We start from the raw sequence: 21,718 nt of genomic DNA, 5'->3' as shown, positions 1-21,718 counted from the left end.
ACCACATCTGCGCGCATAAACGGTATCACTAACATCCATTTGATTCCATATACGCGTTATCTTCTTCACCTGTATTCGACGCAAATAGGACTTGTTATATACTATTTTAAATGGTTTAGGCGGCCAATAATGCTCAGCACCCACTGGCTGCAACTGCCCACTATATGTGTTTAGGTACTTCGCAATACTATATTGTTGATCAACATAGTTGGTTACACCTAAACCAACTTGTTGAAAGCACTTGATGGCATGTGAGCAAGGCATGTGGTAGATGGACCATTTCCCATAAGAGCATAACCTTGTAGATTCATTTACAGTATGTACATTATTACCTCAATTTTGGTAGATAGCGGTGCGAACTTCAAAAACATTTCTTTTGTTATCATACTACAAAAATGAATGCCAATGCGCTCGCCGTCTGTATTTCTCAAATCTCTGTATCGGCACTGGCATAAATTCAACACCCCTTTCCATTAGTGACGTTGCAGCTGCAGACTTTTCAACAAACTTCTCCGCTATCTGCTTGAATGACATCCACACCATGGTTGTGACAGGCAATCCTCTTGCCGACTTCAATAACCCGTTGAAAGACTCTGACACATTTGTAGTCAGAGTTCCCCATCGTCTCCTACCATCCGCATGTAAAGTCCACTTTTCAGGGTCATGTCGCATTAACCAACGATAGGCTGCCTTGCCTTCTTGCCTGATATATTCTATGTGCCTCCGGAATTTATGTTGTTGGTGGTCTGTTTCTTCCATCCACATCAAATCATGTAGATCCTTGTTGGGATATGCCTTCTGGAAATTGGCTTTAAGGTGCCTAACACAGTAACGATGGTAGGCATAAGGTTCTTGCCATTTAGGTAAGTTCTCCATAGAACTTAAGATACCACCGTGCAGATCAAATATTAGACAAATACCGGAACGCTGTTTGACAACGTGCTCTTTCAAGCGGTTCAAAAAAAGCGTCCACATCTCTTGGCTTTCATTGGCACAAATAGCAAAAGCTAGAGGAAATATCTGTCCATTAGCATCTACTGACATGGCTATCAATAGCTTGATATCGTACTTTCCATAGACATGAGTGCCGTCTATGGATATTACAGGCCGGCAATGCAAAAAACCATCAATTGCTGGTTTAAAAGCCCAAAACACGTAATTGAATATATATTCTGCTTTACCCGGAATCTGCTATAGCTTCCATTCAACAACTATCCCGGGGTTAAACTATTGCAGTGCAACCATGTACCTAGGCTGATATGCAAATGACTTATCCCAATTACCATAGACTATTTCAAACGCTTGTTTGCGCCAGAGATATGCCTTTCTTTTAGTAATGGTATGGCCATGTTCCTGGTGGACTGTTGTAATGTACTCTTTGATTTTATACCTTATGGACAGTTCGATGTGTGGAATAAGAACAAGAGAAATCAAGTCAATATCCAAGTTGAAGTGATTCCTGTTGAATATGTCCATTTCGCATGTGTGGGTAGGAATGTATTTACCCACTTTCCACAGACCTGTCTTCTTCTTGCTCGCACGCAACATCCAATGACATGGCCAAAACCACCTGCGACAAACAACCTTGTATACAACTGGACTTGACTCCCATACAGTCATCTCACGACACTCTTTTATGTTGTGCATTTTACAAGCCCTGCTTAGGCGCGCTTTATCAGGACAAAGCATGCCTTTTGCCAGCACCATTGGTCTAGACTCATCCCACATTGATGTCTGAATTTCATCAAAATCCCTTGTGAGAACTTCCACATCCGGCATCCTTGGCAAGTTATTAAGGTAAGGAATCTCCCTTGAATGAAACGACACTTGGGACTCGTACACGCTTCATCTAGGGCGGAAAGTATACTCTCTCATCAAATCTGGTCCTTCCTTCTCATCCTCCTCATCACCATCCTCACGAGGAAAGGGTGTCTCGTCTCCAGATTCATCAGCATTGTTGTCGTAATCACTATTCTCTTCCTCACTCTGTGCATCTGCCAGATCTCGATTTAATACGTCATCTTCGGGCAATTGAGTGAGTACATTTGGTTCAACTTGCTCGTTTTCACTGCACAATCAACAAAATAATAAGATACTGGATTTAATAAATACTTTCCATATAGCTGTATCACTTCACTTACAAGTCGTAATATGATGAAATTCCATGAGGGACATTTTCATTTAGGTGATGGCTCCCAAATGGACCACTATGATCCAACACACCAAAACTATGCTTGGGTTCAGAATTTGTAAAATTCATATCCGGCCTGTACCCCCTGTTAAATATATGAGCGTTAATACAAATTCAATACAACAATAATGTACATCGTAACATAAAGGACAATTGAAGCTTACCACTCGTCTTGTGAATTATGTAAAGCAGACAGGGATAATTTTAAATCAAGGAGAACTCTTTCATCCGGAACCTGTCCGGCAAAAACTCCTGTAGAATAGCCACCCGATGACTGGGGGTTATCCGAAACCTATATGGCAACCTCATTGTTTGGAACGTCTTTGAGCTTGACGTACATATCCAACATTTTGATTACAAGATATTCCCAGTATTTATTCGAAGTCATCAGAAAATTCCTCAAAGTTTCATCATCGTAGATGTTTAACTCCGAGTAAAAAGTAGCCCTTGCGAAGTGACGGAATACGGATATCTTTCGGTTACTTTAAGTATCACCGAATGTTTCCTCACACCCATTTTTTTGCATAAAATTGATATCAATTTATCGTACTCTATTGTAAGTGGTAATTTAACATGATCCTGTGGAGATAAACTATACCTCACAGAGTTATTCTCCATCACAACCTCACCCCCCAATATAATGAAACTCTTATTCTACGCTCTTCAAACATTACGAAAAAATGCTTCAGAATTTAACAATAAGAAAAAATTGAACGGGAGTTAGAATTTTATGTGAACGAATTTTCCTAAAATTCTAACCACTTTATATAGAAAATGGATAGCCCGAAATATGGAAATTTTTTGACGTATAGCGTTCTTTTATTACACGCTATACACAGTTAAATTATTGTTATGTCGGTCAATTATTGGTGGGTCCATAATCAGGGTATAGCCTTTTTTTTAGACGCTATACCTTAACGACAGACGTTATCATTAAGGTATAACGTTTTGTAATTGCACGCTATATATAGATATGTATTTTTTTTAACATCTATTAATGTAATTTGAGTCAAAAAAAAAATATTTAGGTTCCGGACTCTAAAAAAAGTTGGTAAAATTTCTCCGAGAATTCCTCATTTACTTCATAATTCATAATGCTTTTATCAAATTCCAACTAACTCCTTTTTTTGCAAGTTGATTGTTCAGTTGGTAATATTTTCTTTTGAGGATGCAAACAATCACCAAATTAACAAAAAAAATTGTCTAAAAGTGATCTTATTAATAGCTACTCAAGTGTTTTTTTCTTTCTATTTCTCTTCCCTTTCCTCTATTTAAGTGTTCACTTCCACAATTACAAAATTTCTTAGGAAGCATCTAATTGTAGGAAATTTCAGCGTGATTGTGTGAAATTTTAGATCGAATTACTAAGGAGTGTGGTAGATAGATGGATCCCTCCACCCAATACTGTAACTTTCATTTTTTAGTTTTCAGACTAGATAAATTCCTATTAGGAAAAACTTTCCTTTTAATGAATCTTAGGCATCACAATTCTGTGTTACTCAGACTAATGGGTACCAATTAAAAATTGAGGTTTTAGATCAAAGAAAATTGACATTTATGATCATTATGTGTGAAATACTTCATGCAACTCATTGAGGGGAACTCAAGAAAACATGTCGAAAATTTTATATGGTTTATGAAGCAGGGATGACAAATTAGTCGGGCAATGTGATATGTAGGGTCAGGGAAGCATGTTGGATCTGACGCTTCCGCTGCCAGCTCCAACTTGCCAATATATTGGGTTGATTTCAACAAAGAAAGACACACACAGAGATGGCCTATTGAGCAAAATTGAGCTGGGATTTGAATAGAAAAACATGCTTGCATATCAAGTTTTTTTAAAATCATCGGATATTCAAAATTCACTTACATCATTTAGGCAAAGGCAGTAAAGCACATGTCAACAAGGACACATCCAAGTTTTCAAATATACATAGTGTTAACAATCATTTCGTACATGGTAGAAATTGGGGCTACCCAATTTCGTGGGCTCGAGGGTCACTTCAAGAGCGAGATTGAAATAGACTAGGAGCGAGCCCGATGTATACGGTTAAAATCCTATGCCTCCGATTTTGTAGGCTTGAGAAGTCGCATCGAGGTCAAAAGTTTGATATAGACAAAGCTCAGGCTCGAAGGTAACATAAGAGGCTCGAAGACCTAAGTGCTCGAGGAACAGCGGAGCCAAGTACGACCGACTCCGAAATAGTGCCGTTACGTGTTTGTTAAAGAAGGACAAGATTCTCGCCACGTCCCCAAGATCATAGCGTAAATTCCGGAATATATTTGTATGATTCTGTACTAGGGGGTTAGACAGCTGTACCAATAAGATTCTTTACTGTAAATGAAAATATACCTTATTTAGGGTTCCCCCATTATATAAGGGGGACCCCAATCATTTGTAACATCATCTAATCATTGGCAAAGAATATACTATCTTACTTTTCTCTCTTAGTGCTCATCAGAATTGTCCTTTACATTTATTGTTCTTACTTTATTGCTCTTAGTTCATCTAGAGGCTACTAAGCTCGAGGTCACCACTATTGAGTAACATTGGTTTGGTTCACTTATTTCTTTCATTTTTACTTCATATTTCTTGATTATTAATTGGTATTGAACTAAATCACATATCTTTAAAATCACAAATCAAATTTAATTGTTACTCGTATTTTCGAGGTAAACAGTTTGGCGCCAATTGTGGGGCTAAAGATAATAGTGATTATTTCATTACTGATTCTCATAACACACGCTATTTTCACACTTGTTCTTGTCAAAGGTTCTTTGTTTTCAGGTTAAAACATGTCAAACTCGCAAAACGCGCCCGTGCACGGTGATGACGGTCTTGGATTTAATGGGGAAAACGACAATGTAGCTGCTCCGGGAGCCGGTGTACCACCGATTAACCCTGGAGAAGTGACAAATGTAGAACTAGTTGATGTTAGTTCACACATTGCTTTAAATGCGAATTTAGGTGCAGACCCAAGGGGAAGTGTCACAGGAAAGTTAGATCTGGTGGATAAGGAACACAGGGTAAAGGAGACGGGGGAATCAGCCTCCAAACAATATTCGAGTTGATACAAGCTCAACAGATTGCCATCACTCAACTTCAATGTCGTGTGGTCGAACCAGGGAACACTCAACGTACTGAGCCAGTGCCAGAGAGATCAAATGGTAATGGCTCGGGAACTGACCTCACGATTATAAGGATGCTCGAGGAACTCACCAAGGGGATTGAGTCCGGGGAGAAAAGGATTGAGAATAACGACAAAAAAGTGAAAATATACAACTCCCGGGTTGACCAAATACCAGTGGCATTGCCGATATTGAAGGATTAGACTCTAAAGAGTTCGTGCAAAGACCCTTCCCCTCTAGTGTGACTCCGAAGCCCAAGAAGTTCCATATGCCCGAGATTCCCAAGTATAATGGGGTGACCGATCCAAATGAACACGTCACCTCGTATATGTGCACCATCAAAGGAAATGACGTGGAAGATGACAAAATTGAATCCGTACTGCTAAAGAAGTTCAGGTAGACTCTATCCAAGGGTGTCTTAATATGGTATCATAACTTACCCCATAATTCTATTGATTCGTTTGCTATGCTTGCAGAATATTTTGTAAAAGCACATGCCGGAGCCATTAAAATTGCAACGAGAAAGTCGGACATTTTCAAGGTAAGGCAGAAAGATAACGAGATGCTCAGGGAGTTTGTATCTCGGTTTCAAGCGGAGAGAATGGATTTGCCTCCGGTCCATGATGACTGGGCTGATCAAGCTTTCACTCAAGGTCTCAACACTCAGAGTTCCATAGCTTCAATGCAGTTGAAGCAAAGTTTACTCGAGTACCCGGCTGTCACTTGAACCAACATACATAACCGGTATCAGTCGAAGATTAGGGTCGAGGATGATCAATTAGGGACTCCTTCGGGGTTCGTTTACCCTAGCAGGCCTATGGATAGGATCAAAAATGACATCGATCGAGAGCCGAGGTCGAATAGCGATCGATATCAACCGTATAATGGAGATCACAGAGACAGTGGGTCTGGGTAAAGCTTCACACAAAATGAGAGGAAAAATGATCGAGGTCAAAATTCATAGGGGCTTGATGCCGAAGAAGAACACGTTAGATATCCAACGTCCGAATAAAGGTACGACCCCAGTCCAATCCTTTCTATTTTTCTGACTAACACTTGAAGGTTTTCGACAAGGATCGGCACGAAGCTTTGGACCTTAAAGCACGCGTTGCACTCTTTTTCCCTTAGACCAGTTTTTGTCCCAAATGGGTTTTTCCTGTGAGGTTTTAATGAGGAATCCATTGTCGTGTTAACTTAGAGCAATTCAACGGTATCCGAGGTTCCCTAAAATAAGCCTCGACAACTGAAGGGAATTACCCTTGAATGTCTACTTTGTTGCAATGAAATCACTTCAGGACATCGGTTCTCGATGGGAAATTTTGTAATGGGCCTAACAGTCAGATGAACCGCGTCCGTATAGAATAGTCGAGCCCCCTTGGCAAAGAATGTATGCATGTATCAATTATCCAAAGAAGTATTCTTTCTATATCAAAACACTTTGTGTATCAAAGAAACTTGCTACTATACAAACATCATACTTGTGGTTCCACGAGAAATGACTCAAGGGCCAAAATGCAAATACACCTCGAATATTCAGGGACCGTCATCGACAGTCAACGCATTCGAGTATGTAAACTCGAATTTATAAGACCTCAAAGAGGCATCCCTCTATGCAAAGGCCATCATCCTGAGGGTTTGAAACCCCGGATTACACATCGTTATGTTACTTTGAGGTGACACACACGCTAAAAGACGAGCGTGGAGTGGTGTACCGTAGGGGATTATGACTTGGTCCGTCCCGTACGACTGTTAAGTCGCGTATTTGATTTGAAATCTTATGATATTCCATGTTCTAGAGATTTATATTATATTTTGGGTTGCATGCCATGTTTGGGACCTTGTGCCGACCTGCTGAGACCCTTAGGGGCAATTTCACTATTTTTTCCTCACTCTATTTGTTTTGAAAGCATAACCCCAGTCATGTTTTACCTATTTATTGTTTAAATCTGGTTTTATCACTTTATTTCATAAAAATGTGAAAATTGTTTGGGCTGAGTTCCTTGTTTTACTGATGGTCCGGGTGATCGTGAGGTTGATGACTGAGATAGACCGAGGGTCTGATTGTGAGGTTGATGACTGAGATAGACCGAGGGTCTGATTGTGAGGTTAATGACTGAGAGAGGCCGAGGGCCTGGTTGTGAGGATTATATATCTATGGATTGGGCTGCACACCGCAACATATATATATATATATATATATATATATATATATATATATATATATATATATATATATATATATATAATATATATGGATCGGACTGCATGCCGCAACGATATATATATTGGATCGGGCTGCACGCCGCAACGATATAGCGCTTGGGTTGTAGGAGCCCCTCCGGATTCTACACACCCCCAGTGACCGCAGTCGACTATATATATGGATCGGGTTACATGCCGCAGTGGTTACTATATGGTACTTATGGAGTGTGAGTGCTGAGTGTGAGCGCTGATTGATGAGAGTTGAGTCTCGAGTGACTGAGAGGCTTGCCCGAGGGGCTATAGACATACATGTACTTGAGTGATGCTTTGCCTGAAGGGCCTATTTATGAACTTACTATTTTTCACTCCTCCTTAAAGTGAGTTTTTATTGATTATGTTGATTTAATTACTGCTCTCACTCATCTTTAGATCAAGCCTCTATTGAAAATGTTGAACAAATGCTTTAAACAACTTCCATTCAAACTGAAGTTTTTTTGTTATGAAATGGGTATAAATTTCTATTTTTGCCCGAGGGGCTGTAGACGAACTATGTTTTGCCTGAGGGGCCTATTGTGATTTTCATTTATTTTATTATAAATGATATTGAACCCCTACTGAAACTGTTAGAAAGCATTTTCAAATGATTTTTACCAAAAGCTGGATTTTAAATGAGACGATTGACTCATATTCTTATTTGAAAGCCTGTTGTGCTTATTGAGTTTATCATAATTGTGAATTCATTTTTTTCTACTGCTCAGTCTTTATTTACTCTTATTACTTACTGGGTTGGAGTACTCACATTACTCCCTGCACCTCGTGTGCAAATTCAGGTATTTTGGAACCCGGTAGCGGGTGTTGATTGCACAGACGCGGAGTCATCGGAGTTAGCAAGGTGGCTGCATGACATTCGCAACACTGCTTCCTTCCTCTCATTTTCATTACTGTATTTAGTACATTTTTAGACTCTAGTTGTATTCAGACCTTAATAGATGCTCATGACTAGTGACACCCCGATGTCGTGCTGTATTTACTTCCGCACTTGTTTTATTTCGCTAAATCTATACTTGTTGGGGGATTCATCCTTATAAATGACTTAGATTGATATATTAAGCTGTTAAAACGAAATTTGGGAATTGTGTCGGCTGGCCTTGTCTTCATGAGAGGAGCCATCACGATTGGGTCCGGGTTTGGGGCAGTGACAAGTTTTTATCAGAGCCTAGGTTACATAGGTCTCATGAGTCATGAGCAGGTTTAGTAGAGTCTCGCGGATTGGTACGGAGACGTCTGTACTTATCTTCGAGAGGCTGCAGAACCTTTAGGGAAAACTTCACATTCTTGAATTCTTATTATGCGTCCTTGATTCATCTTGGAAAGTAACTCTTGGAATTCCTTCCACACATTCGCATGTGCGCATGAGCACTCAGTATCAGATGTGCATCGATGGCTTGTGATTACCTGATCGAGGGGCGAGATGTGATCTCTATGTGTTGATGTTAGGCCAGTTTGGAGGACTCGAGGCCAGATATTGCCTATAGCTTGAGCATCGAGGTGCTGGTTGTGTGAGCAAGTGTTCTTGAACTTATATATTCGGTAGTGCCCTGTTGGTAAAGGTAATGACTGGATAGTTACGTGATGAGTGTGATGTGACTGCGAGATGTATTTATATGATTTGGAAGCGACGAGAAAGGTATGCGGGAGGATAGAAGAACTATTGGGTGCTTGATTTTCATCTCGATTTGAGGTATAGCCCTGAGATATGGGCGTGTGAAGAATCTTTTCATGTTTCCTAGTTGGGAGTGAAGTAAATTTCATGTTGCGGTATGAGTTCAGACTCAGGAGGACTAAGTGACTGAGTAATGTTTATGATAGTGGAATGTATACAAGAATGCTAGTTAGAGGTAAAGCATGTGGGTTATCTCCTGCGGAGTGTTCTAAGGTTGTGTGATCCTCATGTTGTCTGTTAGAAGATCTCATTTACAAGTGAAATATAAATGTTGAAAAATTTAAATTTGGGCCGCTTAAGAAAGTGGGCTTGACTATTGCGAGGAGGAATGCAAGATTTGCAGAAGATTCAAAGTACCAGATGGTCTGTGTTTCACGAGCTTATGAAGGATTGAGTTTAAATCTCACTATGGTATTAGGGCAGCAATAGAGTATATGCATTACAAGTTATTGTGTATGTTTTGGTCTACAGCTTCAAGTCAAGTGGGGGAGTCTGCTATTGATGAGTTGATTGCATGGTTATATGCTATATTGGTTCTAGTGTGAGGCGCACTGGTGAATCAGTTATGGCTTACGGAGATTGAGACCAAGGATGGCTCGAGTAAAGGAAAATTTTCACAAAGGTTATGTCATACTTCATAGATGTATGAGAATCACGGAATGTGTTGAGTTGTTGTTGGTAATGGATGCTCGGTGCATAGAGCAGGAAGTTGTCTGGTTGTTCTAGGATGAGGTTACACTCTGGGGTATCAGAGTGCTGTTGAGGCACGCGTGGTTCTGTTCGTTTGATCAGGCTAATTGCAGTTTAAATATAGTGAATGACTCTCGAGAATAGTTCTAATGTGTTCAAGATTTACATGTAACAATTGGGTACTTTCAAGTTGTATATGTGGCTAGAAACTAAGTTTTCATTGGAAGATGTCAAGACTTGTGGTTTTTTTATATTAATTATGGGATTCTATGTATCAACATCAAGAAGGTAAAGGTAACAGATTTAAATTCGTAGGAAATCTCTTCAGAGTAAAGTATTTTGAAGGTGGTGCTTTTGGGAATATTTAAGAGAGTATTCAGCGGCTTATGAGTCTTAGACGGTGTGGTTTTGTGCTGGGTCTTGTGTGGTAAGTCTGGGTTGAGAAACTGTGATGTTATAGCAAGAAGGAGTATCAAGTTGAAGGTAAGTAAGAAGGAAACTCGGATAGATGGGATATCTTGGTAGTGGCCTGTCGCGCCCTCTTTTTCTCGCGAAATCGAGTTTATGACATTTGGAAGGACAACTCGTTCCTTTTGGGAACTGGATTTTTGCATTTGAAGAGACGCCACCTATTGATTAAGGTGCATTAGAACACTAATAGAGATTCAATTCTAAGTTTGTTTAGGTAACCAGAGATTGGGTAAGGGCTTGAAATTATCCCAAGGGGAAGGTGTTAGGCATCCCTCAGGATCCACTAGTGTGGTTCCCGACCAGACAGTTATTGTGATTTTGGGGTGCAATTAACATATAAGCAGATAAGGCTCAAATAAGAGGGGATTTCAATGCACAATAGTTTGAAAGTAAACAAAGTTTGAAAGAGCAATTAAAAGAGCTTGTTTTAAATAAGGAAATGCTTAAAAAAAAGAAGGGGGAAATAAAGAAAGGGGGTCCTAGGTTTACAAAAAATATGGATCACATCAATGCAATACCCCGTAATCACTCCTCAAAAGAGGGGTTACAGATGGCATTAGCGCACTGGTCATCATATCCATATCTACCCTTCCCACCCCGTTAAGGTATTACAATGCGGATTGGTCTCGATTACTATTGCATGCTATTACCCGTCCCATTCATATCAGTCCCGGAGGCACTTAGGACTACTATTCCTAAAGGAAGGGGATACTAGGCTGATTGGTTTCAAAGGATAAAAATCTAAGGCGACATACAAAAATAGATAATATGGCATATAAAGGGGTAAACAGACAAAAGGCTCATGTATACATCCTCAAAACAAAAGCACATAACTAGCATGACTTGCACATACTTTTTAGGTCAAATTTAAAGAACATATAGATGAGGGAAGTTAATTGTTGAGGCAGATTAGTTTATTACATAACTCAGATAAGAAGTCCGAATCAGGCCTGCCTGCTGGTTGTAACAATTAATAAAGGCAGATTCAATTTTATAGTTATTACTCTAAATTTTGCCTAAGTGTTTAGATGGGGTCCTATAGGCATTATATCTACTTAATTGAGAAGGTGGTGAAATAGTGATAACTTAAAATGTACTGCTTGAAATCCTATAGGCATGCTTGCTAAACCTTGTTGAAACTAAAGTAATTATTAAATAGAGGTTCAGAATAGACGAATTAGACTAGTTCCAAATTCTGCAGATGGTGGTATATACTATTACTGACTCTAATCCGCATGGGCATGATATCTAACATTGAATGTGAATGGAACGACTCAAATTTATTTAAAAACCCCTATAGGCATGATCTCTATGTATTACTGATTTCAGCATGCTACTAGGTTATAACCAATTGGGCCCTAAAAAAACATGATATCTAAACGGTGACAAATGTGCAGAATTTTAGACAATCCCTATAGGCAGGTTATCTAGATGTGATGTTGAACAAGTAAGTCCTATAGACATAGTTTCTAAATGTAATGTGAATATGCAAAATTGGAGCAGTCCTATAGGCATGTTTTCTAAATGCGATTTGAACCAGTAGAGAATCCAGTCCTATGGGCATGTTTTCTACCCTTGGCATGCATAATTTCCCAACCCCTTTTTCACTAGCCAACCCTAAATGTTCATTACGAATTATTACAAACCAGGAATAATAAATTACATCAGAAAAAGTACAAAGAAAAGTTACAACTAGAGGAAACCTGATTCTTGACTTCCTCTCTGAGTTATGATATACACCAACTCAAAATACCATTGATCCAAAGCCTTTCTTAGTCTTGAGTATGTCAGAGTTCCCTAAGGGCCTCAATAGGACCCCGGGCAGTACTCATACCCAAGTTTCATAACCATAATAGGGACAAGTGCAGTGTGGAAAATGCCAGCCCTCATGTGTCCAGTTCAGAGGGAGCTCATGTGTCCCAAGGCAAGACTCACATGAGGGGGGCAGAACTTAAGTCTTAGAAGAGAGTGAAAAGTGAGAAACTGAGTTCTAAGAACTGAGGGAATAAAAAAGAGGGAAAGGGTGAGCGGAGTCAACCATTAACACTTTAAAGAATTGATAACTTCACGCAAAGGGGCAGGGGATTGGAAATCCATTGCAAGGGGGCCTATATACTTAGGCATGGGTTAATTTTGGGCATGCACAACAATAGAGAGTGCTGTCATGCTTGTAAATCAACCAAAACACACAACATATAAGGGTAACATGGACGTTATGATCTTAGGAGGATCAAGTTTGGGTCATGCTCAGCAATATTCAATGCTGTCATGCCCCAAACTAACCACAAGTATTAATCACATTGGGGTAGGGATTTAGGATTCATAATATATTGATTCAGAATAGGAGAAAGAAAATTACAGCATGCTAAATAATGGTACTGAATTAAATACAAGCAGTAGGCAGACTAGAATGCAAAATTAGTAAGTAAGCATTTTGTTGTTGGTGCTGAAAAGCTTAATTAGAACATACCAGTCAAAGAAGCAAAGTGCAGTAAAGAAAAGTAGTAGGACTTCGAAATATAGCCTTGTCTTTCAGCCGGCTAAACAGGTAGTAGCACAAGTAGTAGTAAAGCATGAGATAGTGTTTGAGTGTAAGTGTGAGTTCAACACTAAAAGTGTTCGTGTTTTCGAAAGAGAAGAAGTAACGGGTATTTATAGTTTTTTGAAAACGAGTAAGAAAGAGGCAATAAGCTACAAACATGGAAACAATCATGATTCAGAATCAATTATACAAGTGATTTCCCTTAATTAAGGGGTCACTTGCTTAACAGGAAGTGTCGGGTTCAAAATAAGGAAAGCAATCAATTAAAAAGTAGGCTGAAAGTTGCCATAAAAGAAGTAGTAAATAACAAGCAAGCAATTCGAGTCTAGGTACAAAGATACTCTAATTTTGGAAAGGACTCAGTAAGGCAAAACAGGAAAGAAATCAATTAACCTTAATAGGTGAGTGAAATCAGAATCTCACAAAGGAAAAGTTTAAACTTAGTCACGAGTTTGAAAATTAGTCAAAGAAGGAGACTCAGCATATAAATAGGGTGCATAAACATTATACATGCGAGACTAGGCCTGTTGGCAAGAAGAAATAGCATACAATAGTAGCACAAAGATTCAGTAGATAGCAACATTCGAAGCATGATAGTCCAGTAGGTCAAGTAGTGAAGAAAACATAGAATATCAAAAGTATGCGAAGGTCTCACAGTAGCAGGTGAGGAAAAATCCTTTAGAAAAATTAGGGTTTCGAGCATATTTGAGTTTTAGAAAATATAGAAACCCAGCAATCAAAAGAATCACACAAAGGGAGCAAAAGATTTCGAAATAAAGAACTTCATATCGAGTCATGCACTTAAACGAATAGTCTCAGACCCAAAACCCTGGGATTTTCAACAATAGGAGAGTTTTAAAAGAGAATAAGGAAACAAATCAGACAAAACTCAGGCAAACAAACATTCGTTTAGTAAACAGTTAAAAGAAATTGGGGGTTTTAACATGCAAACTCAGGTAGAAGAACGATATAAGCAAACATAGCCAAACATGTCAAAGAATCAGAGAAACATTTTGAAATAACTTAACAGGAACCCTAATCGGAAAGATAAGGGGTTTTGAAAGCAGTGTCTTAAAAGAAAATTTGAGAAAAACACATAGAAATTCAGAGCAAACACAGATCTGAAATAGATCTAAAAAGAAAATGAAGGAGCCTCAAAGGCTAAGGTTTCAGAAGAACCCCAAGTGGTGAGAAAGGCTTTGAAAACCAATGATCTAAGCAGGAGAGTCAAGAGTCTGACTCGAATAGTCATGGTTGACCGGAGAAAAAGTCGGAGACGACCGGAGAACAGTCATGAACTGCAATCGAACAAGCCTGGACCAAGCTCTTTCGAGATCTAGCCTCGAGACCATAATAATCGAGCACGTAGAAGCCATGTGAGGTGGATATAGATCTCTGATGACTTTGGGAACCATAGATTTGGGGAGGTATTAGGGTTGTAGTTGATGGCGACGGCTAGGGTTTGAGAGCATTTGAGAGAGAGTTGAGAGAGAAGGGGATTCAGAGGCAGCAGAATTTGGAAATGAGGCTAGGGTTAGGGGTCGTTTGAATTAAAAAGGTAAGGATGGTTGTTGGCCATTGATCTGAATGATCAACGACCTGGATCAAAACGGGCGAGTGGGCGGGTTATAAAGATGGGTTTGGGTCGGATTAAATCAAAATTAGGTCGGGGGTTCAAATGGTTTCAATTCAGTTCAATTGGGGTCAGAATTGCGCTATAATTGAAATGAAATTGGGTTAACATTTAAATAACCAATTTTCCCTATTTAATTTATAACAAATAATAAATTAATCTCTGTAAATAAATTAAAGGTACCAAAATTATTTATAGCACATAATTAACTATTTAAAAATACCAGACCTAATTTTTATAAATATAAACGTAATTAATCTTAAAAGAGGCTAATGTTTTAATTATATACAATTTAACTTTAAAAATACTAAATGACTTTGTAAAAATATGCAAAACTTTTATTTCCTATATTTTAACATAAATATGAGAATCCAATAAATGAATCACCAAAATGATAATTTTGGGAATAATTATTGGGGTTTTATGGATAAAATAGGGCAATAAATCGATTTAAAACTCTTTAAAAGTTAGAAAAAATAATAAAACATTTGGACATACTTATATATGCATACATATGCTATTTTGAAAGTATTTTGAATATTAAAATATACAGGTAAAAATTGGGTATCAATATGGTCCGGATCAGTGTGGTAAGGATATGATTAGTTCTTTGGATGCTTGTGAGGTAATTAGTTTATACAAGTGTTTAGCGACAATGTTATTAGGTTCTAGTGGCCTGCGTAGCTTGGTTGAGTTAAAAGGATTCTGTCCTGACGGTTTAGTTGTGCAAATAAAATTCGGAGAGTTCTTGATGGCTTTCTACCACGGTTTGGAGGTGTACGTTTTCTACTAGCATGAGGAGCATGGGAGGTGTAGTGATTTTCTTCTAGATGGGTTCAATGGAAAGTTCTTGGCTAATTGAATACGCAACTTCTTGTGGCCCGAAAAGGATATGAAGTTCTCGTGGTTATCCTAGGATGGTACGATATGCGGTATGTTGTGTAGGATTGAGATTTGCATGTGTAAGGACGCAGTTCAGATTTGAAAGGATGGTCACAAATTCTTAGATATCATGGCAACTTCAGGTGACTAGATAAATGAGATCACTGATTGGTGTGGCTTGATGAGGGTATAACATTCAGAAAGGGCGATGTGTTCGAGTTACGGATGCTTATTTGGTATTGCGGCACTATCTTGTCTGGTCGACGGATGATATTCGAGTTTGCTTGGTGGCTTAGAAGAATTATAGATGTTACCTCTCATGAGATGATTGAGTACTAGAGGTGTGTAATATATGCGAGTGGCGGAATTGGGATCTGATATGGTAATTCGTGTGCTTTATGGACTTGGAGACTAAAAGTTCTCATATACAGGTTAGCTCATGGTTGTGGACGACAAAGATGTGGGTAAGTTAGTCAGATGATAGTATGTGCTATGATTCAGTCATTGTGAACCTTCGGAGGGTCATTTATCTGTTGTGGGTGACTAGAGTTGATGTGTGGTTCATTGGTAGACCTATATGGATGTGTGTTCTGTATTGTGACGGCTTTGTTGACTTTGAGTTGCCATTGGTGAGGGATGTGTTCATTTGGTTATTATTGAGCTATTAGTAATCAAGGGGATCTATGAGTTACCTTTCCGTGTTTCGAGTAGTTAGGATTTGTTGATTATAGGCACATGTGGTACGGTGTTATTAGGGCCTCTCAGTGGAATTCAAGTGGGAAGAGCACTGGGTATTGCTCGGTGGATGGCGTATCGATTATGTCCTTTCAAGTTGTGTGGTGTTATGTAATTGCCTCACGGTGGTTATGATGATTGCTTTGGTGTTAGACATCATATTGCGCATGGTTGTCGATTTTGAGCATAGTGACTTAAGGCGTCTCATGTGGACCAGTGTTTGGATGAGGTCGCACATTGGAGCGAAGCTATGTGGAAGTATGATCCTGCGGGTTAGATTTGTGTGTTCTATTTCTACCATGTGTGGCGGGTTCTCAGCCTTGTGTTGTGTTGGTACTAGTGAGTTTGTGGTACATCGCTTTCATTCGAGTCATTTTCATGATTTGATTAAGTTCGGATTGTGGCTTATTGGTGCATGGATTGCACAAGTCATGGCTTTAGTCTAAATTGATGTATCAATGTCACCAGAGTAGTTGTATTGGATTAGACGAGATTGTCGGGAACTTTAATGACTGCAAACAGATTTGATTTCAGCATGTTAGAAGGATAACATCGAGATTCGGTGCATAAATTTGCTATGGTTTTTGCCAAAGGAGAAGTGGCTTCATAAATGGTTGATTTGAGGAAACGGTTATGGCTTACTGCATGTTTCATGATCATTGGCAGTATATAAAAGTGTTGGAATGAGACTTTAGTTAATAAAAATATTTCCTATCGATATTCGGTTATTGTGTGCAGCTGCATTGATTAGAAGTTATTGCTGCAAGCGTTTGAGTTATGTGGTATATCATGTAATCGCACCGAGGTTAAGGGTACGAGTTATTACAGCTTGTTCAGGCTTAGTTAGAGTATAGATGTGAGATTTTGATCTTGTGGATGATTTCGGTGGTGGAAATGTGGTTCTAAGGTTTATGGGTTAGGATGGATTGTGAAATTTCAGTTATATTGTGTTATCGGACCTATGTGAGATAGGGTGACATGGGATCACCCCCGGGTATATGCATGGTATGGTTATTCAACAATTGGTTGGCTTTTGGACATGGTATCTTGCCCCGTGTGATTGATTATAACTTATGTAAACCGTTGGTTTTGGTTTTTAGGGTAATCGGAACGAATTTGGAAGAACAGTTCTCAGTTTGAAGCTTGAAATTTGAAATTTAAAAAGTTTGACCAAGATTTGACTTGTCGGTATATGATCTCAGATCAGAACTTTTATGATTTGGTTAGCTCCGTTAGGTGATTTGAGACTAAGGACCGTGATCAGAATGCATTTTGGAAGTACGTGGAAGGTTTAGGCTTAAATTGGCGAAATTGAGATTTTGGCGTTTTCTAATTGATAGGTGAGATTTTGATATAGGGGTCAGAGTGGAATTCTGGAAGTTGCCGTAGCTCCGTTGTGTCATTTGTGATATGTGTGCAAAATTTCAGGTCATTCGGACGTGGTTTGGTTGGGTTTTTGATCAAAAGCAAAATTCGGAAGATTTTGGAATCTTAGGCTTGAATTTGGTGTGATTTTGGTGTTTCAATGTTGTTTTTAGCATTCCGAAGGTGGGGACGAGTTTGAATAAGGTTATGGGATATGTTTATGCTTTTGGTTGAGGTCTCGGGGGCCTCACGGTGATTTCGGATGGTTGTCAGAGAGTTTGGGAAATTTGAGAAGCTGCAGATTTTTCTGTTATGGTATTTTCGCACCTGCGGATTGGGGACCGCAGGTGTGATGCCGTAGATGCGAGGAAATGACCGCAAAAGCGGTCAAGGAAGAGAAGTGCAGGAGCCGCAGATGCGGTTGGCTGACCGCACCTGCGATGGCGCAGGTGCGGCTACGTGGTCGCAGATGCGATTTTTGGAGTTTAAGTGAAAGCCGCAGAAGCGGGTAATTGACCGCAAATGCAGTGGATTGACCGCAGGTGCGAAAAATGTCTGGGTTAGAATGTATATATTTCACCCTTCGCGATTTAGAGAGGGTTTTCACCATATTTCATTCGGGAGAAAGCTTGGGAGGGCTAATTGAAGAGGGAATTCAAGAGGATTTCGTGGAGGTAAGATTTTTGGACCCCAAACTTGTTTCTAAGATGAATTTTAACATTTTTTAGCTTGAAATCTATGGAAAATCATTAGCAAAATTGGGGAAATTAGGGCTTGAAATTAGAAAGTTAAATTGGGGATTTGAGGGGCCATTTGAGGTCCGACTTTGATGTTCTTGGTATGTATAGACTCGTGAAAGGATGAGGATTCCATTGATTTTAATTTTGTCAGATTCCGAGATGTGGGCCCAGAGGCCCGGTTAGAGCAATTTCGTGATTTTTGGTGCAAATTGGATATTTTCGAGTGGGCTTTGTTCCCTTAGCATATTTTCATATTTATGTTCTGATTCAAGCTAGATTTGGAGCATCCGGAGGTCGATTCGTGAGGTCAAAGACATCGCAAGCTAGAGTTTGGACCAGATCGAGGTAAGTAATGATTGTAAATACTATCCTGAGGGTTTGAAACCCCGGATTACACATCGTTGTGTTACTTTGAGGTGACGTACGTGCTAAATGACGAGCGTGGAGTGGTGCACCATTGGGGATTGTGACTTGGTCCGTCCCGTACGACTGTTAAGTCACGTATTTGATTTGAAATCTTATGATATTACATGTTCTAGAGATTTATATTATATTTTGGGTTGTATGACATGTTTGGGGCCTTGTGCCGACCAGTTGAGACCCTTAGGGGCACTTTCACTATTTTTTCCTCAATCTATTTGTTTTTAAAGCATATCCTCACTCATGTTTTACCTGTTTATTGTTTAAATCTGGTTTTATCACTTTATTTCTTTAAAATGTGAAAATTGTTTGGGCTGAGTTCCCTATTTTACTGATGGTCCGGGTGATTGTGAGGTTGCTGACTGAGATAGATAGAGGGTCTGTTTGTGAGGTTGATGATTGAGATAGACCGAGGGTATGATTGTGAGGTTAATGACTGAGATAGGCAAAGGGCCTGGTTGTGAGGATTATATATCGAGGTTGATGACTGAGAGAGGCCGATGGATTGATGGTGAGGATTATATATTTATGGTTCGGGCTGCACGCTGCAGCGATATATATTGGATCGGACTGCACACCGCAGTGATATAGCGCTTGGGCTGTAGGAGCCCCTCCGGAGTCTGCACACCCCTAGTAAGCGTAGTCGACTATATATATGGATCGGGCTTCACGCTGCAGCGCTATATGGATCGGGTTGCATGCCACAACAGTTACTATATGGTACTTATGGAGTGTGAGTGCTGAGTCTGAGCGCTGATTGATGAGAGTTCAGTCTCAAGTGACTGAGAGGCTTACCCGAGGGGCTATAGACATACATGTACTTGAGTAATGCTTTGCTTGAGGGGCTTGTTTATGAACTTACTATTTTTCACTCCTCCTTAAAGTGAGTTTTTATTAATTATGTTGATTTAATTACTGCTCTCTCTCATCTTTAGATCGAGCCTCTATTGAAAATGTTGAACAAATGCTTTAAACAACTTCCATTCAAACTAAAGTTTTTTTTTATGAAATGGGTATAAATTTCTGTTTTTGCTCGAGGGGTTGTATACGAACTATGTTTTGCCCAAGGTGCCTGCTAGTGACACCCCGATGTCGGGCTGTATTTACTTTTGCACTTGTTTTATTTCGCTAATTCTATACTTGTTGGGGGATTCATCCTTATAAATGACTTAGATTGACTTATTAAGCTATTAAAACTGAATTTGGGAATTGTGTCGGTTGTCCTTGTCTTCACGAGAGGCGCCATCACGACCTACTCCGGGTTTGTGGTCGTGACAATAGGTAAACTTTACGATGGTGCATGCATACACACAAGTGAGCAGATGTTATCCATTTAAATAAAAAGGTTCTTTAAGAAATTCATCAAGTATAGTCCCTTGTTGAGAATTTAGAAAAGCAAGTGGGAAGTATTAATCCTAGAGTTATAACTCAATTCAAGGACATAATTATAGAGCTCAATTCAATAAGAGGTTGTAAATAAGAGAATTTGTGATAGAGTGGATTCACGAATAATGCATCTCGTTCAAAGAGTAGGTACATGAAATATTTTGTGATTCAAAATCTTGTTAAGACCGTGTTTATGAGAACTCTTCAATATGGGTGCTGGTGTTCATAACGATATAGCAAGGAGTGACTTACTTGGTAACTTTAGATTGACAGGGTAGTACCTTACTTGATGCCCCTCAACTCCACAACCATAACTTATTTCAAGAGTCATTCAACGATAACATTAATAGGGACAATGACACTTCTCTTAACAACTGGTTCTTTCATTCCCTTGCTGACTTGAACCCGTAGGTTTCTCGTATGGAAAATGAGACATGATAAGGAATTAGCTTCCTATCTTGAGCTCTACTGCATGATCAGGAGTATCAAAGAAGTGAGAAATTCCTAAATATCCAAGTAGCCTCGTCATTATAGATGTGGTCGACAACACACCGATAAGGACTCTACCAGACACGACTATGAGACATCCTAGGATACTTTAAAACCTTAAGCTTTGATACCAAGTTTGTCACACCCCAAACTTGGGGAGCGCAACCAACGCTAAATCGAGTGAATCCGGCCGAGCAAGCCTGTTAGATTCCCTTATACACAAACTAATTCATGAATAAAGAGGAGATGTACTCCATTGATCAAATTCTGAAAATATTTCATTAACAACTTCCATTTCATTTTCATTAGCAACTTCATTCACAATTTCCAAAATATTTCAAGTTTATAGATAAGATGAAAAACGTGTTTGTCAAATACCAACATTTTTAGTTTTGACTCCCCACATAAACCACCACTCACAACCTGTCTACGGAGCCTCTAAGTACAACTGAAGAGTAATATGAAAATACTGACAACAAGGCTTCGGCTATACCTCAAAATACAAAGTACATGAGAAATAAAAGATACAGGACCTCGAGATGAAGTGGGCTCTCCAAGTCAGCTGAAAAGAGTATACCGCTATCACAGATCGATGTCGCTTGCTGTGGAACCACCTATATCATCTAAAGATACAGCACCCCCGTCATAAGGGATGTTAGTGCCGTCGAATAGAACTAGTATGTAAACTAAACACCATCTCAATAGAATGAATAGTAATACAAGGGTAACAATCAAGAATGTAATATGAGCTTCAAATAACACTAAAACGTCAAGTTAAGGATCACATAGATTTTCAATTCAATTTCCACGTTATTAGGTTGGGTGATCTTTAGTGTTTATATGGCACAATCCACAATATTGCCTGGTTCTTACATGGAGTCCGATCTTGACCCGATCGGCTAGGCCATCTTATTTGAGAAATCAACCATATCCACAATTCCAATTACCATTTCCAACACAGTTACCACCATGTGTATGGCATGTCGTTCGATCACGGCCCGATCGGCTAGGCCATCTGATAAGAGACATTAAACATATCCACAATCCCAATTACCATTTTTGCACAGTTACCACCATGTGTACGGCATGACATCCGATCAGGCTCGATCGGCTAGGCCAT

This window comes from Nicotiana tabacum, chromosome 7, assembly GCF_000715075.1.
Source record: "Nicotiana tabacum cultivar K326 chromosome 7, ASM71507v2, whole genome shotgun sequence".
Taxonomy (NCBI): domain Eukaryota; kingdom Viridiplantae; phylum Streptophyta; class Magnoliopsida; order Solanales; family Solanaceae; genus Nicotiana; species Nicotiana tabacum.
The sequence above is the reverse complement of the archived record's forward strand: the minus strand, read 5'-3'. Positions refer to the sequence as shown.